A 24,780-nucleotide genomic window follows, 5' to 3' on the forward strand; every position below is an offset into this window, starting at 1 on the left:
TCAATTGATCTTCGGCCGATCTATTTAACCGACGGCTCTGGACTAATTGTGAATTCCGAGTCCGTCGACCAATTTTTCCTCCTCGTCCACCAACACATGGCATTGTTTTATGTATGTAACTTATATGTGGATATAATACACTTAATATTCAGTGAAATGCGACACCTGAAATATCAAAAGACACCGTAAAAAGTGAAAATGTCAAAATAACGAAACACACATAATGTAATACACTCAAATTAAAATGTCGAAAAATAAACGAAATCCTATGCGCGTAACTTATATCTGAATATAATACGCTCAATATTGCACACAAAAATGCAACGCCACCTACCATGCTTATTTAAGAATGTAATTTAAGAATGTAAATTTTCCAGGCCCCCACTTGAATGCACACACAAAAATTCATTCAAGTCGATCCAGCCGTTTAGTTGCACTATAGATAAATAACCTAGGTATCGACTGCAGCGCCTTCTGGCGGGATCATTTGTGAATCTAACGCATACAAAAAAATTCATTCAAATCGGTCCAGCCGTTTAGGAGTAGTTCAGTGACATACACACGTACAGTAGAATTATATATATAAAGATGAATCGACAATCAACCAACCAATAATCAATCAACATATGAAGGGCTTATTTCAATAGTGGTACAAGTCCATTACTTCCACTTTCCGGCCTATAATGCTTCTGACATTAATGATCCAAACAAACAGAAAGAAAGGTTCATCTCTAGCAAGAATCTGTGTGCTTGAATATTTCTCGTACCTCAACTGCAGATTTTTCAGCGCTCATTTAACTTTAGGACTCTGTATCTCAAAATGAACAAAAATGGACTTGTACCACTATTAAAATAAGCCCTTCATATGGAGACGTGGATCTGCTAATGTGAACAACAAGCGACCACAAGATAAGTATATCTACAGGAGATGTGGATTTGCGATTTTACTACAAGCATAACCCACAGCGACGAAACGCTCCGGTTTTCTTTGGATCTTCCTTGTCTCGTCTGTTAACCCTACGCTTTATGGTTCCCGTACCGATCAGAATCGTACTCTGTAGAAAGAGGGTTCCGGGGGCCACTTCATTCGTGAATGAATTGCCTTAGATTTCTTCAAATTAATCTCGGTCTTGCGTCGGCCCTTTATGCGGTCATTCCACGTAAGGTCGCTGTGGACGTTTACCTGATGGATATTTCATGGTTATTACCGTATCCAGTGGTCCATCGCCGGATGGTTATTCCTTGAAATTCGGTGTGCGAATGTATACCTTTGAGGCAATTGTTGACTGTAAGCTGTAGACATTGATAAAATTACCATTGAAAAATACACACATCAAAAAAGTTTTGCATCACTCCGGTTCCCAGAACTCCTGAAGATAGACGTTGACTGTCGATATTGTATAACAGACACAGTCCCTTTGTCTGTTCAGAAATGTCACTAAATCCGCCCAAAGATGGAAACAACCATGCATCAGCAGCGCCTGTTAGACGGTGGGGTCCGACAGCCGATCAGTTCCAGTCATTCCACCAGGAAGGAGGTACACGGCTCGTGTTGTCTGTAGTTCAACCATTCCTGTATGGTTAGTTACTTTGTGCCAGGAAGGGCTCACAGCACACGAAGTGTCCAGGCGTCTCGGAGTGAACCAAAGCGATGTTGTTCGGAAATGGAGGAGATACAGAGAGACAGGAACTGTCGATGACATGCCTGGCTCAGGCCGCCCAAGGCTACTATTGCAGTGGATGGCCGCTACCTACGGATTATGGCTCGGAGTAACCCCGACAGCAACGCCAGCATGTTGAATAATGCTTTTCGTGCAGCCACAGGACGTCGTGTTACTACCCAAACTGTGCGCAATACGCTGCATGATGCGCAAAATCACTCCAGACGTCTATGGCGAGGCCCATCTTTGCAACCACGACACCATGCAGTGCGGTACAGATGGGCCCAACAATATGCCGAATGGACCGCTCAGGATTGGCATCACGTTCTCTTCACCGACGAGTGTCGCATATGCCTTCAACCAGACAATCGTCGGAGACGTGTTTGGAGGCAACCCGGTCAGGCTGAGCGCCTTAGACACACTGTCCAGCGAGTGCAGCAAGGTGGAGGTTCCCTGCTGTGTCGGGGTGACATTATGTCGGGCTGACGTACTCCGCTGGTGATCATAGAAGGCGCCGTAACGACTATTACCATACGTGAATGCCATCCTCCGACCGACAGAGCAGCCACATCGGCAGCATATTGGCGAGGCATTCGTTTTCATGGACGACAATTCGCGCCCCCATCGTGCACGTCTTGTGAATGACTTCCTTCAGGATAACATCGTTCGACTAGAGTGGCGAGCATGTTCTCCAGACATGAACCATATCGAACTTGCCTGGGATAGATTTAAAAGGGCTGTTTATGGACGACGTGACCCACAAACCACTCTGAAGGATCTACGCCGAATAGCCGTTGAGGAGTGGGACAATTTGGACCAACAGTGCCTTGATGAACTTGTGAATAGTATGCCATGACGAGTACAGGCAGACATCAATGCAAGCGGACGTGGATATTGGAGGTATCAGCGTGTACAGCAATTTTGACCACCATCTCTGAAGGTCTCGCTGTATGGTGGTAGAACAGGCAATGTGCGGTTTTCATGAGCAATAAAAAGGTCGGAAGTGATGCTTATGTTGATCTCTATTCCAATTTTCTGTATAGGTTCCGGAACTCTCGGAACCTAGGTGATGCAAAACTTTTTTTTGGTGTGTGTTTAAAAATTGTAGGAAATAACCTCCGCTTAGTTTGCATTCGCGTAACAGCCTCTTACAGTGTACGATGCGCCACGAAGGAATTATCTTAATGGGACGGCAGATGTTATGTACATGCACAGGCAAATAAATGATTACAAGTTCAAAAAATTTAGATGATTTATCCTACAGAAAGAATTTCGCAAACTTAAGAATGCATAGATCCACTTATGACCCCTTACTGAAGCAGTTACTCGGTTCGGCATTGGTTGATAGAGTTGTTAGATGACCTCCTGAGGGATCTATCTATCTATATCCGAATCCCGCTCCAGCTACTGCCGGGTCTGGGTGACGAGTCCTCTCCATTTGGCTCGGTCCTCCCACCACTTTCCTTCCTCCACTTGTTGCCAGGTCACACCTCTCCTTTCAACAGATATTCTCACTCCCATTTTCCACCGTGTTCTTGGGCGCCCTCTAGGTCTTTTCCCATCCATCTTTAGTTCTTCCATAATTTTGGGGAGTCTCTGCCCATGCATCCTCTTAACATGCCCATACCATCTTAATCTCTTTCTTTCAATTTCTTCTCTCATACTTTTTTGTTTGAGGTCCTTTCTAATCTCTACATTCCTTACTCTGTCCATTCTTGTTTTTCCCTTAACTGCTCTGAGAAATTTCATTTACCCTGCTTGCAGTCTGCTCCAGTCCCTTTCTGTCATTGTCCATGTTTCTCCACCATAGGTGACAATAGGGATGTAATAATTCTTATACATAAGGAGTTTTGCTTTTTCTGAAACTTCATTGTTCCAAATCAGATGTTTTATTGTTTGGTAGAATTTGCCTCCCTTCTGTAACCTCCTATTAATTTCGTTAGTTATTCTTCCATCCCTAGATATTTCACTCCCTAAATAAGTGAAACTTTCTACCACTTTGAGGGGTTCTCCTTTCAAGGTAATATTTCCGTTGATTCCTTTCTCCCTTCCAAATACCGTTACTTCACTCTTATCTTTATTTATTTTTAATCCATACCTTTTCATTATTTCCTTCCACGCATCAAGCTGTAACTGTACATCTACCTCTTTATCACCCCATATATCATCTGCAAAAATCATCTTTTTGTCTTTTTCTTTTACTATATCTTTAACTGCCCTATTCATTCCCTCCATCACAACATTAAAAAGCGCAGGAGATAGAATACTTCCTTGCTTAAGTCCTTGTCTTATTTCGAAGTATTCAGAGTTCCCCAATGGTGTTCTAATTCTACAATTGTGGCCTCTGTACATTGTCTTTATAACATTAATGTATCCGTCTTCTATATCTATCTTCTTCAGTTCTTCCCAGAGTCTTTCCCTGTCAACTGAGTCATATGCCTTTTCTATGTCTATAAAAACCAGTATCACCCTTTTGTTATACTCCCAACTTTTTTCCATCAGTTGACGGATAGAAAATATCAGGTCGATCGTGCTCCTTCCTTTCCTAAACCCATGCTGTTCTTCACTCAGCTCCTTTTCTATCTTTTCACTTATTCGATTTAGTAAAATTCTTTAAAAAATCTTGGCTGTATGACTCATGAGGGTTATTCCTCTGTAGTTTTTACAAAGTCTTTTATTGCCTTTCTTGAAGATGGGAACAATGTCTCCTGTTCTCCAGTAGTCAGGTATTTTACTATTTCTCCACACGCTTGATAGTACTCTATACAGCCACTGCATTCCCACTGGACCTGCTACTCTTATCATGTCCACTGATACTTCATCAGGTCCTGGGGCTTTACCCCCATTCATCTTCTTCACAGCTTTTTCCATTTCTTCCCGTGTAATTTGTCGTAATTCTGCTTCCCAACTTCTCTCCTGAGGGATATCGTGCCAAATTCTGTCCATTTGGCGCATTAGACCGCCAACATACTCCAGATAGTTGGAGCGCACTGTCCATAATGCTGTAAACGTTCTCAGTTGGGGAAGGATCCATTGAGCTCGCTGGCCAAAGTATGATTTGGCAAGCACGGTGACAAGCACTCTAAAATATTACCGTGTGCGGGCCTGGAATCTCATTGGCTTGAGTGGAATTATCTTCGCTGATGAGTCCCGCTTCGAAGCTGAGCCCCGATGACCAGCGTCTAGAGACGCCCCAGGCATCGGTGGGATACCAACCCGATTATGGCCCGCCAAACCGCCCGACAGCGAAGGGTGATGTTCTGCGGTGCCATTTCATTTTATAGTAGGGACCCCTTTGGTTGCCATCCGCGGCATCATTACAGCACAGCGGCGGTCGACGATGTTCTACAGCCTGTTTAGTTACCCTTCATGGCAAACCGCCCTGGGCTTATGTTTCAGCAAGATAATGCCCTCCCGCACGCGGTTAGAGTATCTACTGCATGTCTTCGTGATTGTCAAACCGTACCGTGGCCAGCAAGATCGCCGGATCCGTAATTGAGAACGTTTGGAGCGTTATTGGCATGCCCCTCCTACAGGCTTGGGATTTTTGCGATCTATCGCATCAATCGGACAGAATTTGGCACGAATCCCTCAGAAGGGCATCCGACAACTCTATCAGTCAATGCCAAGATGAGTAACTGGTTGTGTAGGGGCTATAGTTGGGCCAACTCGTTACTGAATTGCTCAGTTTGTGAAGCTTCTCTTGAATAAATCAATGCTTCACATCTACCGCTATGCGTCCCATTCTGCTAATTCTTTCATGGTGCGTCGTTTTTTTTTCTTTGAGTGTATTTTTGACGTGTCACGTAGTATTTAGTTATATTTTAACTGAAGTTCAGTCATGATCACAACACTTACGTCTCAATAACATAGGTGACCGGCTCCCATTATATTTACGAGGGGCGTTCAGAAAGTAAGCTCCGATCGGTCGCGAAATGGAAACGACTATGAAAATCCGATAAAGCTTTGCACAGATGTGTTGGGTAGTGTCTCTAGTATAACCCCAGTTAGCATCACGTCGCTCTTCTCATTTCTGAGCTCGCAGTGAGTGCGTAAAGATGTCTAGAAAACAGTGTCTGCCGCCAAGTACGAGGGCCTGGTGAGATATTTCGCCTGAAGCTATGCAGCTAACATTACGTAACTGTCGTGCTGTTTCGTCTTCACGACAATTCTCAGCCGCATTCTGCAGGGGCAATGAAGATGCTCCTGCATCGTTTTCAAATGGAAATGTTAGATTACCCACAATACAGTCCGCAATTGTCTCCCCCTGAGTTTCATCTCTGGTCACATGAACCGCTGTCTTTGAAGACAACATTTTGACACAGACAACGAGGTGTAGGCCAGCGTGGAGAATTGGCGGAAAGCACTGGCGGCTGCCTTCTATGATGAGGCTATTGAAAAGTTGGTACAACGCTATGACAAAAGTCTAAGTCAGAACGGCGACTACGTAGAGAAGTAGCTGAAAGGTGTAGCTAATTGTTACAAGTAAAACATTTCTGATGTTCACTGTGGTTTCAATTTGGCAATCAATCGGAGCTTACTTTCTGAACAGGCCTCGTACATAACCATCTTCAGACCTGTGAATTAATTTTAGAAAATACTAGAGACCAATCTTAAAATGAAAAGTGTCTAATGATGACAAAATTTAAAATAAATCTTATTATACCCATGACTTCCTTGGAGGATGGTAGGCGGAGCTCTCCTCAGCTGCTACGAAGTCAGCTGACGGTTATGAGTGCTGAGCATGAGCTTAAATATGCAGAGGCTCCGAAATCGGTCACCTATGTTATTGAGACATAAGGGTTGTGATCAAGACTGAACTTTAGTTAAACTATAATACCCTATTGATCACTGTTTCCAAAAATGTTTACCAAAATTGTATATAGTATTTAATTACTCTTTAAGGATGACCAAAAGGCGGAGGTTACAATTGTGAATAATTGAACAGTACAGTCCGACCGCAATACGTCATTTAAGACCCATCTAAAGTCCGACTATGTGTGTTTCATGTTAAGGACAATCAGACATATCGCAAGGCATTTAATTAGTAAATATGCCCCATCCAAAATATCTGTGAGCCACTCTAGGTTGTACTCTGCCGTACGAGCAGCGTTGTCAGAAGACGAGAATGAAGGTGGGAGTCAGAAATATATCCTTGACAAGGTCTCTGGTAGCACGTGGGGCCTTCGACCACAGACCTTAAGAAGGGTGACACTAGCAACATGTTACAATGCTGCAGAGTTTGTGTGCGCAGTCTGCAGGGGCAATGCGCTAAACGAAACTTGCAGGCTTATTACCGTTATCTTCAATCTTAAGCAACTTGGAAAACTCTACCAGCTCGCGGGTGTAGAACTACCAGGTATTAGTCGTGAAATAGGTGCCAATACACAGAGAAATAATCTGGCGTATGAGGAAAGCCAGCCAGTATACAGACAGGTTCCAGAAGCCACTTGGTTGAAGTCCAGAAGTACTTTTCTCAGGATATTCTCAGGTTTCCAAACAGGAGCAGCTATAGCAGGAAAACAATAATTACTGTCGTTCTCTCGACTTGAGAATAACTGTGTCAGGCCTCTCCATTCGGGAACCCGCCAACCTGGTCAGAAGCAGAATTGAATCTTGCGGCCTATCAACCGTCTTCGTTCAGGAGTTGGAAATCCAGGTATCATCTCCCCCTGCACAGGATAAGAGCTTCTGCTTGTGTCTTCTAGCGCAGTTAAAGTTTTGGTCTACAGTAGTGCAACATGATAATTGTTTCATTCATTTGCTTGGCAGAGCGGTCCTCGGCGCATCAGTCCGGAACCGCGCTGCTGCTACGGTCGCAGGTTCGAATCCTGCCTCGGGCATGGATGTGTGTGATGTCCTTAGGTTAGGTTCAAGTAGTTCTAAGTCTAGGGGCTGATCACCTCAGATATTAAGTCCCAAAGTGCTTAGAGCCATTTCATTCCTTTGCATGTAATGTTAATTACAATGGACTGTATTTGTCTTTGACTGGAATAAATAATAATAATAATAATCATGTGGCCACAATACAAGAGACGTGATACAAATTTTTGTATCTAATTAATCGTTCAGTTCATATGACTCCCACAGCACTAACCACAGCAGCGAACATATGTTTTTATGTCGCGATATCGTCGACAGGAATAATGACGGTAAAAGGACGCCTCCGCTATCGCACCAGTTCGTACCACACGTTCAGCTGTCGCAGTGCCTAATAAAAGATAAGTGTTTCGTCAGACACTACGCTTCATGAAACAGGTTGCTCTTGTTTCGAAACAGTGCCTCTTTTTTTTTTAGTGGAGCACGTTCTTTCATCACACTTCACTTTCATAGTTGACGTTTGATCTCCATTTTTTGGAAAAACATTAATGAAAATAACAAACGAAGAGCTTGATAGCCAGTCTATCGACAGAGCAAATTCAGATTTTAGTGAGCATAATGATACTCCAGACGGGGGAATTTTGAGGGGCGGAAAGAGCTTAAACATAAAGACTTGTTATATTAGTGAATAATCACTAAAGGCGCCCTCACTCGTTCAATAATATTGTCAAACAGTCAATATATTGATCGTCTGAGGGCGCATATTGACGTATTGCCAACAGTAGAAATTCTGACGAGCAGTATTGGTGGCCCTCAAATATTATAAGTATTGTCAATCCATTTTGAAAGGATAAGGTTATTTACTGACGCTTTGACAATATTCTCCTGTAGGACATTAAGAGAGCTTCACGAACCAGCCGCATGGCGTTAGTGTGCGCTGTTTGTGTTTTCAGTTCGCCTTTGTGCATTACATACCTCAGATCCAAATTTTCGAATAGCCTTTTAACACACAAAAATTTTAATAGACCAATGCGAGGGTAACATGGTATATAGCATTTTAGGATGTTCAGCGGAGGATTCTCTATGACACTGTTTACTTTATGCATTTGAAAATATAGTATAGGTTGGTCAATTACATAGCAGTTTGCTAAAACTGCTTTCACTTCGAAAAAATACGTCATGTATATGCACTGACTTGTTAGAGGTCTGCGAAATGCATGTAAGTTTCACCAAATTATTACCGCACAGAACGTCAAAAATACGTTTCACGTTAATTGCCTGGACATTCTCTTGTCAAGCAGATGTAACTGTTTCACAGATTTTCGTAGAATTTTGTCAATTGTGTTTGCTGATATTACAAAACAAAACTTGGAGCATTCGGAAGATCTGACTTTCACCATAAATCTCACAGTTATTACAAATGTTTCGTCACCGCCAATTGCCTCTGTCATTAAATAATTTTTTTGTTTTTTTGTTTTATTTCCTGTTGTTGTTGTGGTCTTCAGTTCAGAGACTGGTTTGCTGCATCTCCCCTTGCTACTCTATCCTGTGCAACCCTCTTCATGTGCGAGTAACTACTGCAACCTAGATCTTTCTGAATCTGCTTAGTGTATTTATCTCTCGATTTCTCTCTACGATTTTTACCGTCCACGCTTCCTTCCAGTACTAAATTCGTAATCCCCTGATGCCTCAGAATGTGTCCCACCAACCGATCCCTTCTTCTAGTCAAGTTGTTCCACAAATTTCTCTTCTACCCAATTCTATTCAGTACCTCCTCATTAGTTACGTGATCTACCCATCTAATTTTCAGCATTCTTCTGTAGCACCACATTTCAAAAGCTTCTTGTATAAACTTTTTATCGTCCACGTTTCACTTCCATACATGGTTACACTCCATACTTTCAAAAAAGTCTTCCTGACCCTTAAATCTAAACTCGATGTTAACTAATTTCTCTTCCTCAGAAACGCTTTCCTTGCCATGACCAGTCTACATTTTATATCCTCTCTACTTCGACCATTATCAGTTATTTTGCTCCCCAAATATCAAGACTCCTTTACTACTTTAAGCGCCTCGTTTTCTAATCTAATTCCCTCAGCATAAGCCGATTTAATTCGACTACATTCCATGATCCTCGTTTTGCTTTTGTTGATGTTCATCTTATATCCTCGTTTCAAGACACTGTCCATTCCATTCAACTGCTCTTCCAAGTCATTAGCTGTCTTTGACAGAATCACAATGTCCTTGGCAAATCTGAAGGTTTTTATTTCTTCTCCCTGGATTTTAATTCCTACTCCAAATTTTTCTTGGTCAGTATACAGATTGAATAACATAGGGGATCGGCTACAACCCTGTCTCACTCCTTTCTCAACCACTGCTTCGCTTTTGTGTCCCTCGACTCTTATAGCTGCCATCTGGTTCCTGTAAGAATTGTAAATAGCCTTTCGCTCCCGGTGTTTTATCCCTACCACCTTCAGAATTTGAGAAAGAGTATTCCAGTCAACAAAGGTTTCTCAAAGTCTATAAATTCTACAAATGTTTGCCTTTCCTTAACCTATCTTCTAAGATAAGTCGTAGGGTCAGTATTGCCTCGCGTGTACCTACATTTCAACGGAATCTAAATTGATCTTACCCGGGGTCGGCTTCTACCAGTTCTTCCATTTATCTCCCATCAACATTGTCTTACTGTACGATGCAGATCTCATCGGAAAAAAATTTATGAAATCTTTCGGGTTCGTAACTGCAATTAGTTAGTAAATTAACATGTGACCAGTCCCTCCTTTTTAGTAAATGAACATGTGACCAGTCCCTCCTTTTTTCCATCCATTCTCTCACAGATTTTCTCTTTTTCACTATTTTCTGTTGCTTGCAAAACATAGCTCCTTCTTTCTTTTGGACGTTCGACATCTTAAAGTTGTAAAACTGAGTTTTTAACTGACAATTTTTTGTATATTGTTGATCGAGTGATATCGCTTCAGTATACTGAAGGCTTGACATTACTATTATTAATAAATGTTGAACGTGTGAAGGCCCCATAATAAGGGTTGTAGCAACACCAACAAAAAAAGCACGTTTGCAGTCACAGGAATAAAAAGTGGTTCAATGAAATTTGTTCTTTTGTACCGTACCTGGTGATGACATTACATAAAGTGAACATTTTTATTTGCTGAAATATTTTTGACTATACACAAAGACTTTGATAGTGGCGTGCGTGAAGAAGAAAAAAAGAACTAAATTTAATTTAAGAGTAATATCGATAAGATCGGCATAGGAATTGTATAATAACAAAGAAACTCTTTGTTCGGGGTAATTAGAATGACAATCTTTGTTCAAGGCCAAAGAATTCACTATTAGGTTTCTCTCGTTCTGGAATGCAAGCAACGGTCGGCCATTGAACATTATGAGTCCGTAATAATTTAATAATTGTTAAAATATATAATAAAAAGAGTTATTACTGTTTCATTTAAGTACACAGTCTTTCCCATGCAGGAAGTAGTAAATTTACTAATTTTGATTGACTGCACCAGCGCGGAAGGATCGCACGAATAATAGTCGTCGTTGGCCACCGTTACCGGCCGTAACATTTCTTTTAATATTTTCACAGCTTCTCTCAGAGTTTAACAATTTCTCTTTCACACGACTTATACGAATATATCAGCAACTTGAGACATTTGCAGTATTTCTCGTCATTTGTGGACTATCAGTTCAGTGATTCAAACAGGCCGCTTCACGGCGATCGAATATCATTTCAAAGGCAATATTTTGAGGTAAAAAATTATAATTCACGTTCCCTTAAGTAGAAACAACAATATTTCGCTACGTGACACCCACGAATAATAATATTTTATCATGCTTTGAATGCCCTGAGATGTTTAGCTTTTCGATAGACGACAAGTATTTCACGTAGGGGTATAACATTTTAAGGCGCCTGACCCCACCCATCCTTAGCAAGACTGTGCGCCGTAACGTAAAGCAAAAGTTACTTTAATTTAAAGAATCAGAGCAGATTTCAGTATAATGCTGTTTTACTCCAGTCACTGATCACAATCTGAATTCTTTAGACGATGACCGGTTTCAGTCTGTAATGACCATCCTCAGATCTAAAATAAATAAATATGTACATCTAGTGAGCAGTGTGTCTTTTAGCATAAAACAGCAATATGTATTACAATATACTGTCATGCAACCAGGGAAATGTACAGATTTAAGATGCTATGCTGATTATATGTTTTGACGATGCCATTATGGCCGTATCACTTTAGGACATGGTGTAAAAAAGATACGTTATACCATATTTTATCTGTACATTTCCCTGGTTGCATGGCAGTATATTGTGATACATATTGCTGTTTTATGTTAAAAGACACACTGCTCACTAGATGTGCAGGGTTATTACAAATGATTGAAGCGATTTCACAGCTCTACAATAACTTTATTATTTGAGATATTTTCACAATGCTTTGCACACACATACAAAAACTCAAAAAGTTTTTTTAGGCATTCACAAATGTTCGATATGTGCCCCTTTAGTGATTCGGCAGACGTCAAGCCGATAATCAAGTTCCTCCCACACTCGGCGCAGCATGTCCCCATCAATGAGCTCAAAAGCATCGTTGATGCGAGCTCGCAGTTCTGGCACGTTTCTTGGTAGAGGAGGTTTAAACACTGAATCTTTCACATAACCCCACAGAAAGAAATCGCATGGGGTTAAATCGGGAGAGCGTGGAGGCCATGACATGAATTGTTGATCATGATCTCCACCACGGCCGATCCATCGGTTTTCCAATCACCTGTTTCAGAAATGCTTCTGCTTTAGCCTTTTCCGTAAGATTTTCCAAACCGTCGGCTGTGGTACGTTTAGCTCCCTGCTTGCTTTATTCGTCGACTTCCGCGGGCTACGCGTGAAACTTGCCCGCACGCGTTCAACCGTTTCTTCGCTCACTGCAGGCCGACCCGTTGATTTCCCCTTACAGAGGCATCCAGAAGCTTTAAACTGCGCATACCATCGCCGAATGGAGTTAGCAGTTGGTGGATCTTGTTGAACTTCGTCCTGAAGTGTCGCTGCGCTGTTATGACTGACTGATGTGAGTGCATTTCAAGCACGACATACGCTTTCTCGGCTCCTGTCGCCATTTTGTCTCACTGCGCTCCCGAGCGCTCTGGCGGCAGAAACCTGAAGTGCGGCTTCAGCCGAACAAAACTTTATGAGTTTTTCTAAGTATCTGTAGTGTGTCGTGACCATATGTCAATGAATGGAGCTACAGGGAATTTATGAAATCGCTTCAATCATTTGTAATAACCCTGTATATATTTATTTATTTTAGATCTGAGGATGGTCGTTACAGACTGAAACCGGTCAGCGTCTAAAGAATTCATATTGTGATCAGTGACTGGAATAAAAAGAGCATTTTACAGTATTGGATCACTGTTTGTATACGCGATTATGTCGCAGTTGGTGAAATTTCAGTATATTGCCCGCCGTTTGTAACTGCAATTCTGTCATTTTTTGTAGTTTATCTTTCACTGCAGTACTTGTCAGTATAATTTTGCCCCGTTAGGATAGACGTCATAAGAACCAGTACTCTGGGTACGATGTCGCAACTTGAAACACGCGTCAAATACGAAGAATTGTTGTTGGACATGTGTCTGCTACGTAATATTTCCTGAAAACGACACGGGAAGGTGCAACAACAGTATTCGGACAAAGGTGGACAACGTGAGAGAATAGTTCATTCCGAGACGCACAGAGGATGAAGCGACTGCATGCAGTGTGTCCGACATTTCCGCGAGACGATAGTGATAATTAGTAAACACGTATCGCGAGCCTGTGCAGGTCGACGATGGGACGTTCGAGCAAAGTCAACTTGTCGTTTATCATCACGCGAAGGGGAAAACCCGCAGGGAAATTGCCGCAATAGTGAACATGAGGAAAAGTACAGTTCACGACATTATTAAGCGGTTCGAGAAAGAAGACCCATTGGAATTCCGTTGCAGTACAGGACGGCCACGGACATTTTCACAGAGAGATGAACGAGTGATTGTGCGAATGGTACAACGGAATCCGAAAATATCTGCCACACGAATTGCAAGTGAGGTGGAGGGAGACCTCGGTATAAAAGTTCATCCCGAAACTGTGCGGAGAGCACTACGACGATCGCAGTACCGTGGTCGAGTGGCACGGCGAAAGACATTCATAAATGCAGTGAACCAGAAGAAACGTATGCAGTTTGCATTGGAATACCCCGAATATGATCAGGCTTGGTGGAATAGGGTGATATTTTGCAAAGAATGTAAATTTACACTATGGCAAAGCGACGGAAAGGCAAACGTGTGGCGAAAGACCAATGAAGAGCTGAATCCCAGGAACCTCAAACCAACAGTAAAGTTTGCAGGTGGGAGCATCATGGTGTGGGGATGCATGTCCGGTAATGGTGTGGGTGATTTAGTGTTCATTGATGATACGATCAACAAGGACGCGTATTTGAATACACTGCGAGGACATTTGAAGCAGGGTGCACGACATCTAGGTATTGCTAGCAACTTTCATTTTTATCAGGATAATGATCCCAAGCATACCGGGCATATTGTAAAAATGTGGTTGCTCTTCAATTGCCCGAAAGTATTGCACCCCCTCCCCAATCACCAGCCCTTAACCCAATCGAACATTTGTGGGATAAATCGAAACGGACCCTCCGCGCGGGCAACGTCTATACGAAGGAGACCTTGTAAGACAAATAGCGCCAAGAATGGGCAAATATAGGCCCAGATTTCACGAAAAAACTCGTGGAAAGTATACCTAGTAGATTGGAGGAGGTATTGAAAATGGAAAGGTGGACCCACAAGGTATTGACATTTTCGTCGGACAACTTATGAACATTTATTGGACAGTGTCCGAATACTTTTGTAGCAGCAGGGTGTGCCGGATGTTTCATTTTTGTTGTTATTTTTCTGTTATTTATGTTTTGGAAACGAAATAATACAATAATTCTTTTGTAATTAATGTTGTTACGCATATATATATATATATATATATATATATATATATATATATATATATATATATAGCTAATAAATATGTTTGGGTTTCATAGTCAGTGTTTGTCGAGTACTCATTGTGAAACTTCCCACTGTCCGAATACTTTTGCAACTGAGTATATACGTTGTGCAGCTCTAACGCTAGGTGGTGACAGGTGGTGACGGCCCGAGACTGCGAAGAGAGAGTTTTGTGGCCGAAGCAGATAGCTGCCTTGCCTTAACGGAACGCTGTTGGGAGGGGGCCAGCCAGATGGACGCGCGGATACCTCCAAGGTGACCCTGACGTCATCGGCAGCGGCAACGTGGTGGGGGTAGAGCGGGGCGTCGCACCGTTTGCAAACCGCACGTCGCCACGACACGCTGCGGGAATAAAACTGAGTTACTGAGGCTCTCACCTCACACAGTACTAGTAGTAGTAGTAACTGTTGTGGTTGCAGCAGCTTTACACAGAGAAGTCACAACGCTAGAAAATCGTATCAAAATGAGGAAGCTGCGGGTCAGTAGTTAGGGTACAGTACACAAATGACGTTGTAAACTGTAGGTTTAGCGGTAGTATTTGTAGCATTGGTAGGGAAAGAAACACAAATGATAGTGTGTGACAGGAACAGAGCGCCGTCGACTCCTCTTTTTATTTTATTTATTTTATTTTTTTTCCTTGCGCGTAATTAGGAGCACACACAGTTCAGTGTTAGTCCGTTGCGAATTTTATCCTCGCAAAATATGAACTGCATTTTACAAGTAACAAAATTTAGCTGCTCGCGTCCCTTCTGCGCTTTCATACCACGATAATACTTTTGATGTAAGTATAGTTTACCTGGTAAACCCAAAAAAATCTATATAATTATTGTTATTTTGTACTCAACAGAACGTTCTACGTAATGATCAAAGACTTTGACTTTTCTGGAGACTAGAAATCTACTCTGTAGGAATCAGCATGGGTTTCGAAAAAGACGATAGTGTGAAACCCAGTTCGCGCTATTCGTCCACGAGACTCAGAGGGCCACAGACACGGGTTCCCAGGTAGATGCAGTGTTTCTTGACTTCCGCAAGGCGTTTGATACAGTTCCCCACAGTCGTTTAATGAACAAAGTAAGAGCACATGGACTATCAGACCTGCGACTGCTACGGTCGCAGGTTCGAATCCTGCCTCGGGCATGGATGTGTGTGATGTCCTTAGGTTAGTTAGGTTTAAGTAGTTCTAAGTTCTAGGGGACTGATGACCACAGAAGTTAAGTCCCATAGTGCCAAGAGCCATTTGAACCACTTTTGACTATCAGACCAATTGTGTGATTGGATTGAAGAGTTCCTAGATAACAGAACGCAGCATGTCATTCTCAGTGGAGAGAAGTCTTCCGAAGTAAGAGTGATTTCAGGTGTGCCGCAGGGGAGTGTCGTAGGACCGTTGCTATTCACAATATACATAAATGACCTTGTGGATGACACCGGAAGTTCACTGAGGCTTTTTGCGGATGATGCTGTAGTATATCGAGAGGTTGTAACAATTGAAAATTGTACTGAAATGCAGGAGGATCTGCAACGAATTGACGCACGGTGCAGGGAATGGCAATTGAATCTCAATGTAGAAAAGTGTAATGTGCTGCGAATATATAGAAAGATAGATCCCTTATCATTTAGCTACAAAATAGCAGGTCAGCAAGTGGAAGCAGTTAATTCCATAAATTATCTGATAGTACGCTTTAGGAGTGATTTAAAATGGAAGGATGATATAAAGTTGATCGTCGGTAAACCAGACTGAGATTCATTGGAAGAATCCTAAGGAAATGCAATCCGAAAACAAAGGCAGTAGGTTACAGTACGCTTGTTCGCCCACTGCTTGAATACTGCTCAGCAGTGTGGGATCCGTACCAGATAGGGTTGATAGAAGAGATAGAGAAGATCCAACGGAGAGCAGCGCGCTTCGTTGCAGGATCATTTAGTAGTCGCGAAAGCGTTACGGAAATGATAGATAAACTCCAGTGGAAGACTCTGCAGGAGAGACGCTCAGTAGCGCGGTACGGGCTTTTGTTGACCTTTCGAGAAGATACCTTCACGAGGAGTCAAGCAGTATATTGCTCCCTCCTACGTATATCTCGCGAAGAGACCATGAGGATAAAATCAGAGAAATTAGAGCCCACACAGAGGCATACCGACAATCTTTCTTTCCACGAACAATGGGGTTGGGTTTTTTGGGGAAGGAGACCAGACAGCGAGGTCATCGGTCTCATCGGATTAGGGAAGGATGGAGAAGGAAGGCGGCCGTGCCCTTTCAAAGGAACCATCCCGGCATTTGCCTGGAGCGATTTAGGGAAATCACGGAAAGCCTAAATCAAGATGGCCGGACGCGGGATTGAACCGTCTTCCTCCCGAATGCGAGTCCAGTGTCTAACCACTGCGCCACCTCGCTCGGTCCACGAACAATACGAGACTGGAATAGAAGGGAGAACAGATAGAGGTATTCAAGGTACCCTCCGCGACACACCATCAGGTGGCTTGCGGAGTACGGATGTAGATTTAGACAACAATTTCCTATTATCATTAATAAGTTCGAAAGTTGTTTAACAGCACCATAAACTTGTTTTACATCAGTTCGACGAAGTGTTGAGGAGATCTATGATACCTTTTTATGCCTTTTTTTAACTTTACCTTTTTCGAGGAAACTGCGTTGATCAGCGCTGCATGATAAATCCGTATATTTCGTTTTTTAAAAATTTCTTGCAATATCTGTATGTTTCACATTACGAACCAACAATTTTCTGTTTAAACTTGTACATTGACCATTTCTATTTCGCTATAAATACAGTTTCTTTTTAGGTAGCAGACAGGAGGATAACTATGAAGAACAGAAATGTTCCGTAGGTTAAGCGGCCGTTCATATATCCTCACTTAATTTCTAGACGAATATACTAAAACAATGATAGCACATCCAAACAAAACAATCGCAATGGCGTAACACCCTATAGGCGTACAGGTACCATAGTTGCGATTTTAACTGACCAGAGCTACGCTTACCCAAGACAGTCTACCGTAGCCTAAGGTAGTTTCACTGCTGTGCCGGTAACTGACCCTCAAGAGAAACAATTGTAACGTATCGCGCGTAAACAGGCAGAAACAGCCATTACTGTATGGTCACGAGAGCGAGTTAATACGTTAATGCCGGCGTTTACCAACGGCGGTCGACGCTATTTCTTCCCAATGGCGCTGTTTATCGCGGGTGGCTCGCGCTAGATCCTCCCACTACACGGAGTTCATCACGGGTGGCTCGCGCTAGATCCTCCCACTAGACGGAGTTCATCACGGGTGGCTCGCGCTAGATCCTCCCACTAGACGGAGTTCATCACGGGTGGCTCGCGCTAGATCCTCCCACTAGACGGAGTTCATCACGGGTGGCTCGCGCTAGATCCTCCCACTAGACGGAGTTCATCACGGGTGGCTCGCGCTAGATCCTCCCACTAGACGGAGTTCATCACGGGTGGCTCGCGCTAGATCCTCCCACTAGACGGAGTTCATCACGGGTGGCTCGCGCTAGATCCTCCCACTAGACGGAGTTCATCACGGGTGGCTCGCGCTAGATCCTCCCACTAGACGGAGTTCATCACGGGTGGCTCGCGCTAGATCCTCCCACTAGACGGAGTTCATCACGGGTGGCTCGCGCTAGATCCTCCCACTAGACGGAGTTCATCACGGGTGGCTCGCGCTAGATCCTCCCACTAGACGGAGTTCATCACGGGTGGCTCGCGCTAGATCCTCCCACTAGACGGAGTTCATCACGGGTGGCTCGCGCTAGATCCTCCCACTAGACGGAGTTCATCACGGGTGGCTCGCGCTAGATCCTCCCACTAGACGGAGTTCATCACGGGTGGCTCGCGCTAGATCCTCCCACTAGACGGAGTTCATCACGGGTGGCTCGCGCTAGATCCTCCCATTCGACGGTGTGTACCAAGTCTGTCTCTCACTTAACTGTACTAATTATGCTACCAGCATTACACTTACGTATGACGCGTTACCAGACAGCCAGGGGCAACGAACAACTCTGAATACAATGTGATCATTCAACGAGAGTGTTTTCTGAACAAATCAGATGTCACATAATTTGTGATTAATCTAGTGTAAAATTAGTCTGTGATCCTTAGGGTTTTAAAAAAAATTGTCTTAGACTAGTTTCAAAATAAAAAGTTAGTATTTTAACAACGTAGGAATACACAGATTGCCACTTATCGCAAAGGAGACACGTTAATTTGCAGACATACCTAATTAAAACAGACTTACATAAAAATTTCTCCCACAGCCTTCACCAGCAAAAGAGGAATACGTATCATTGATACACACAAGCATACATACCTCATGCACACATGACTGCCAGCTCCAGCATCTCGATACCTATATGCACATATACAGATCGCGGTCGTACACAAGGTATGAAAGGATAGCGGAATGGCGGAGCTCTCCTTATTACTCAGTGATTCATGTGAGGTTTCCGACGTGATTATGGCCGCACAGCGGGAATTAACAGATTATTAAAGCGGAATCGTAGTTGGAGTTGGACGCATGTGACATTCTACACTTACGCTCATAAATTAAGGATAATTGCAGAGTTTGGTGCCACACAACGTGGAACTACACAAAGCTGGGGCCAATAGCATGGGCACATAGGGAACACACACGACACAGATCAGTAAGTCCACGGTATTGGTGATAAGTTGAGAAAACCGTCCCGAAACACATGTGCTACAAAACGCCACTGTTTCCTGCGCATGTACCCCGACATCAATATGGGATACGATCACCACGCACACGTACACAGGCCGCACAACGGGTTGGCATACTCTGGATAAGGTGGTCCAACAGCTGCTGGGGTATAGCCTCCCATTCTTGCACCAGTGCCTGTCTGAGCTCCTGAAGTGTCCTAGGGGTTTGAAGACGTGTAGCGATGCGTCGACCGAGAGCATCCCAGACGTGCTCGATGGGGTTTAGGTCTGGAGAACAGGCAGGCCACTCCATTCACCTGATATCTTCTGTTTCAAGGTACTCCTCCACGATGACAGCTCGGTGGGGCCGTGCGTTATCATCCATCAGGAGGAAGGTGGGACCCACTGCACTCTTGAAAAGGCGGACATACTTGTGGAAAATGACGTCCCGATACACTTGACCTGTTAACAGTTCCTCTATCAAAGACATGCGTGGGTGTACGTGCACCAATCATAATCCGACCCCACACCATCAAACCACGACCTCCATACAGGTTCCTTTCAAGGACATTAAGGGGTTATCTGGTTCCTGGTTCACGCCACATGAAAACCCGGCGAGAATCAGTTCAGTCTATACCTGGACCACTGTTCCAATCACCATGTACTGTGTTTTTGACACCAGGCTTCATGGGCTCTCCTGTGACCAGGGGTCAGTGGAATGCACCTGGTAGGTGCGAATAAACCATGTCTGTTCAGTCGTCTGTAGACTGTGTGTCTGGAGACAACTGTTCCAGTGGCTGCGGTAAGGTCCCGAGCAAGGCTACCTGCAGTACTCCGGTGCCGTGTGCGGGCACTGATGGTGAGATATCCTTCTGGTGTTGTACACTGTGGACGTTCCGTACTGTAGCGCCTGGACACGTTCCCTGTCTAATTAAATCGTTGCCATAATCTTGAGATCACACTTTGTGGCACACGGAGGGCCCGTGCTGCGACCTGCTGTGTTTGACCAGTATTCTACCCTCCTAAAGTCATAACGTCATCAATATGTGTTCTTTGAGCCATTTCCTACACACAGTCACCATTAGCACGTCTGAAAACGTCTGCACACTTACTCCCTGCACCGTACTCTGACATGCACCAACACACCTCTGCGTGTGTGGACTGCTGCCAGCGCCACTGTGCAGGTCAAATGCACTACACGGTCATAGCCCGACGTGATTTAAACCCGCAAACCGCCCACCATGTATCAGCACTGTCCTTAATTTATGAGCATGGGTGTATTTCGGAAATCGTTAGGGAATTCAATATGCAGCGGCTCTTGCGTAGAGTTGTCGGTGCTAACAGGCATGCAACATCGCGTGAAATAACCGCAGAAATCAGTGTGGGAATTACGACGAATGTATCCGCTAGGGTAGCGCGGCGAAATTTGGTGTTAATGGGCTATGGCAACAGACGATCGACGCGAGTTCTTTGCTAACAGCACGACACCGCCTGCGGCTCCTCTCCCGGGCTGGTGACCATATCGACTGGACCTTAAACGACAGGAAAGTCGCAGCCTGGTCAGATGAGTCCCCTATTTCAGCTGATTAAGAGCTGATGATAGGACTCGAATGTGGCGCAGACCCTGCGAAGCTATGGACCCAGGTTGTCAACAAGGCAGTCTGCAGGCAGGTGGTGGCCCCAGAATGGTGTGAGCTTTGTTTACGTGGCATGGGCTGGGGTCCTCTGGTCCAGCTGAATCGATCACTGTCTGGTAATGGTTATTTTCGGCTACTTGGAGACAATCTGCAGCCATTCATGGACTTCATGTTTCCAAACAACAATGGAAAGTTTATGGATAACAATGCGCCATGTCATTCGGCCATGATTTTTCGTGATTGGTTCAAAGAACATTCTGGACAATTCGGGCGAATGATCTGGCCACCCAGATCGCCCGACATGAAGCCCATCGGACATTTATGGGACATAATCGAGAGAGGAGTTCGTGTACAAAATCTCACATCGGCAACGCTTTCGCAGCTATGGACGGATGTATAGGCAGTATGGATCAATATTTCTGCAGGAGAATTCCAACGACTTGTGGAGTCCATGCCACGCGGAGTTGCTGCACCTCTCTGGGCAAACGATATCCGACACGAAATTGGGAGGTATCCCGTGACGTTTGTCGTCTCAGTGATTAAAAGGGTTTAAGAGTTTTCAGATAAAAAATGCAGAGGAGTTACTTTCCAGTACGCCCTCGTAATTTTGGTTAAACGTTAGAATGCCCCGTCGCTGGCCATAATATATACTTCGTACAGAGAGGAATTACTTGTTGTTTACAAAAGACAGCTTCACCGATATTACCTATAATTGTGCTCTATTTCTATTTGCTGGATGCCGGCCGGTGTGGCCGTGCGGTTCTATGCGCGTCAGTTTGGAACCGCGTGACCGCTACGGTCGCAGGTTCGAATCCTGCCTCGGGCATGGATGTGTGTGATGTCCTTAGGTTAGTTAGATTTAAGTAGTTCTAAGTTCTAGGGGACTGATGACCTCATATGTTGAGTCCCATAGCGCTCAGAGCCATTTGAACCATTATTTGCTGGATCTGCTAGCCTCATGAAGTCATTTCCACATCCGCTTTCAGCGTCAGCGGAAGAAGAACCTGGTAAAACTCCGGATTCCCATTCATAATTATGTAATTCTTGCGAGTAATTATCAGGAAATCAGCTCCAGTCAAAATTTAGCCTCCAGAAGTTGCTGTGAAAATCTGTTCCGCGAACTGGCAATACAGACACGACTAATGGCACGAGTGTTTACCGATGATAAATTGCGTAAAGTGCCGCGGCGTAACATCAACGGAAAGGAAGACAAGGTAGATAAAAACATGGCGTCTTGAGCTCTCGGCCGATCAATGATGATATCATCGCGGACCACCGCGAAATGACAAAAGGACAGTGATACTTCCCAACACAGAAAAGTGAACTTATTAAGTGCAATGAAAGTACTGTGTGCAAAAACTCAAGACATGCACATGGAAGCCGAAGAAGAGTCTGATAAACAACAATAAAGCCTGACCACTGAAGATGCTTTAAAATCGAAACGCGTCTGGTCTTAATAAGACTTATATTACGGTTGCAAAAGACAGCAATTAACCTATACAAATTAGCCTCGTAAAACTTTTAACCTCGGTTTCTAGAAAATGCTCGAGAACGTGAAAAGCAGATCTAAGTATGTCCTACAGTCGTGCGAAACACTAGCATAGCCGGCCGTTGTGGCCGAGCGGTTGTAGCTGCTACAGTCTGGAACCGCGCGACTGCTACAGTCGCAGGTTCGAATCCTGCCTCGGGCATGGATGTGTGTGATGTCCTTAGGTTAGTTAGGTTTAAGTAGATCTAAATTCTAGGGGAATGATGACCTTAGATGTTAAGTCCCATAGTGCTCAGAGCCATTTGAACCATTTGAGCCACTAGCAAAACAGGTAAGCTGCTGGATGTGTGCTTCGCTTCTAAGATCCTCAGTTTAGCAGGCCAACAGAAATACAAACGCAAAAACTGGTCAAGTGCGAGTGGGACAGACGCACTGAGGATTCCGTATAAACGTAATTATGATTCCTGGGAATCGAGAATCTCAAGATTTTTGTCTGTTAACGGTATCGATACTGGCAAGATATTGCTCCCCGGGAATTTCAAGACTATATCGAAATCTCTGCAGTAGGTCCTCGGATTAGCCTCAACATACAAAAAGAAACGAGCAGGGACAAGAGGGAAAATTTAACAAAATATTTTTGTCTATTTACTAAAACGTGACTGTGTTGTGTTGTGGTCTTCAGTCCTGAGACTGGTTTGATGCAGCTCTCCATGCTACTCTATCCTGTGCAAGCTTCTTCATCTCCCAGTACCTACTGCAACCTACATCCTTTTGAATCTGCTTAGTACAACTTACATTTTTTGTTTGCATGCGGTAATATTCCGAGCGACTGCTACAGTCGCAGGTTCGAACCCTGCCTCGGGCATGGATGTGTGTGATGTCCTTAGGTTAGTTAGGTTTAATTAGTTCTAAGTTCTAGGCGACAAATGACCTCAGAAGTTAAGTCGCATAGTGCTCAGAGCCATTTGAACCGGTAATATTCCTCTAATTTCCTTTTTACGGATGGTGCAATGATGTCAAAGTGGCAAAAAATATTAAGACAAAATTACAATTTAACAATTTTCTAATTTTTTTCCTTTAAGTGTACTGCGAATCCTTGCTTCTTGTCGAATTTTATGATTCTAGGTGAAAGGAAAGTTCCCTGTAGGTTTTGATGAGTGAGTTTGCGAGTTTCAAAATATGCAACTTAAATGGCTGAATCTCTTCATCACATGGACTCAGAAGCTTAAAATTTTTACACCGCCAAAGGACCGTAGATCTTAGCATGTGACATAAATCTGAATTTGATACGCGAACCTGTTCACGAGATAAAGGAGTTCTAACAGACAGACAGGCAAAACAATTAGTTCATGTTATTTAATTACAGATTAACAATTTTCGGATTTTTTTCCCGTTGCTTGTACAGTGAAACCTTACTCCTTGCCAAATTTCATGATTATAGGTCAACGGGAAGTACGCCATAGGTTTTGATTGAGTTTTCGAGTATCAAAATATGTTACATAAATGAAATTATCTATTGATTCAGTTTACGAGCAACCTTAAAATTTTTACACCGCCAAGTGACTATAGACGTGATAACAATTTAAACTTCACCCGGCAATCTGTTCAGGAGAAGAAGGGATTGTAACAGACGGAGGGACATACAGACAGACGGATTAAAAGTGACGAAAATTATTTTTTCGTTTTATGTAATTACAAATTAACAGTGTTCGGGTTTTTTCCTCCTGCCGTCGGGGGTTCGACTCCTCCCTCGGGCGTGTGTGTGTGTGTGTGTGTGTGTGTGTGTGTGTGTGTGTGTGTGAGTGTGAGTGAGTGTTGTCGTTAGCAAACGTTAGTTTAAGTTAGATTAAGTAGTGTGTAAGCCTAGGGACCGATGATCTCAGCAGTTGGGTCCCATGGAAACTTGTTGCCACAAATTTCCAATTTTTCGGATTTCTTTTCCTTTATTGTACTGTGGAACCTTGCTACTTACCAATTTTCTTGATTCTAGGTCAACGGGAAGCACCATATAGGTTTTGAAGGGTGAGTTTTCGACTATCGAAAGCCGGCCGGAGTGGCCGAGCGGTTCTAGGCGCTACACTCTGGAACCGCGCGACCGCTACGGTTGCAGGTTCGAATCCTGCCTCGGGCATGGATGTGTGTGATGTCCTTAGGTTAATTAGGTTTAAGTAGTTCTAAGTTCTAGGGGACTCATGACCTCAGAAGTTAAGTCCCATAGTGCTTAGAGCCATTTGAAGCATTTTTTTCACTATCTAGATACGTGACATAAACGGCCGTATCTTTTCATTGAACTGGCTTAGAAGCTCAAAATTTTCCACTCCGAAGGGACAATAGAGCTTAATATGCGACAAAAATATTAACTTGATAACACGACGCATTTCTTAAAAAGAGGATTCTTAACAGTCGGACAGAAAGAAAGAAAGACAGACAGACAGACAGACAGACAGTCGAAGTG

Source organism: Schistocerca americana, chromosome 9, assembly GCF_021461395.2.
Source record: "Schistocerca americana isolate TAMUIC-IGC-003095 chromosome 9, iqSchAmer2.1, whole genome shotgun sequence".
Classification (NCBI taxonomy): Eukaryota; Metazoa; Arthropoda; class Insecta; order Orthoptera; family Acrididae; genus Schistocerca; species Schistocerca americana.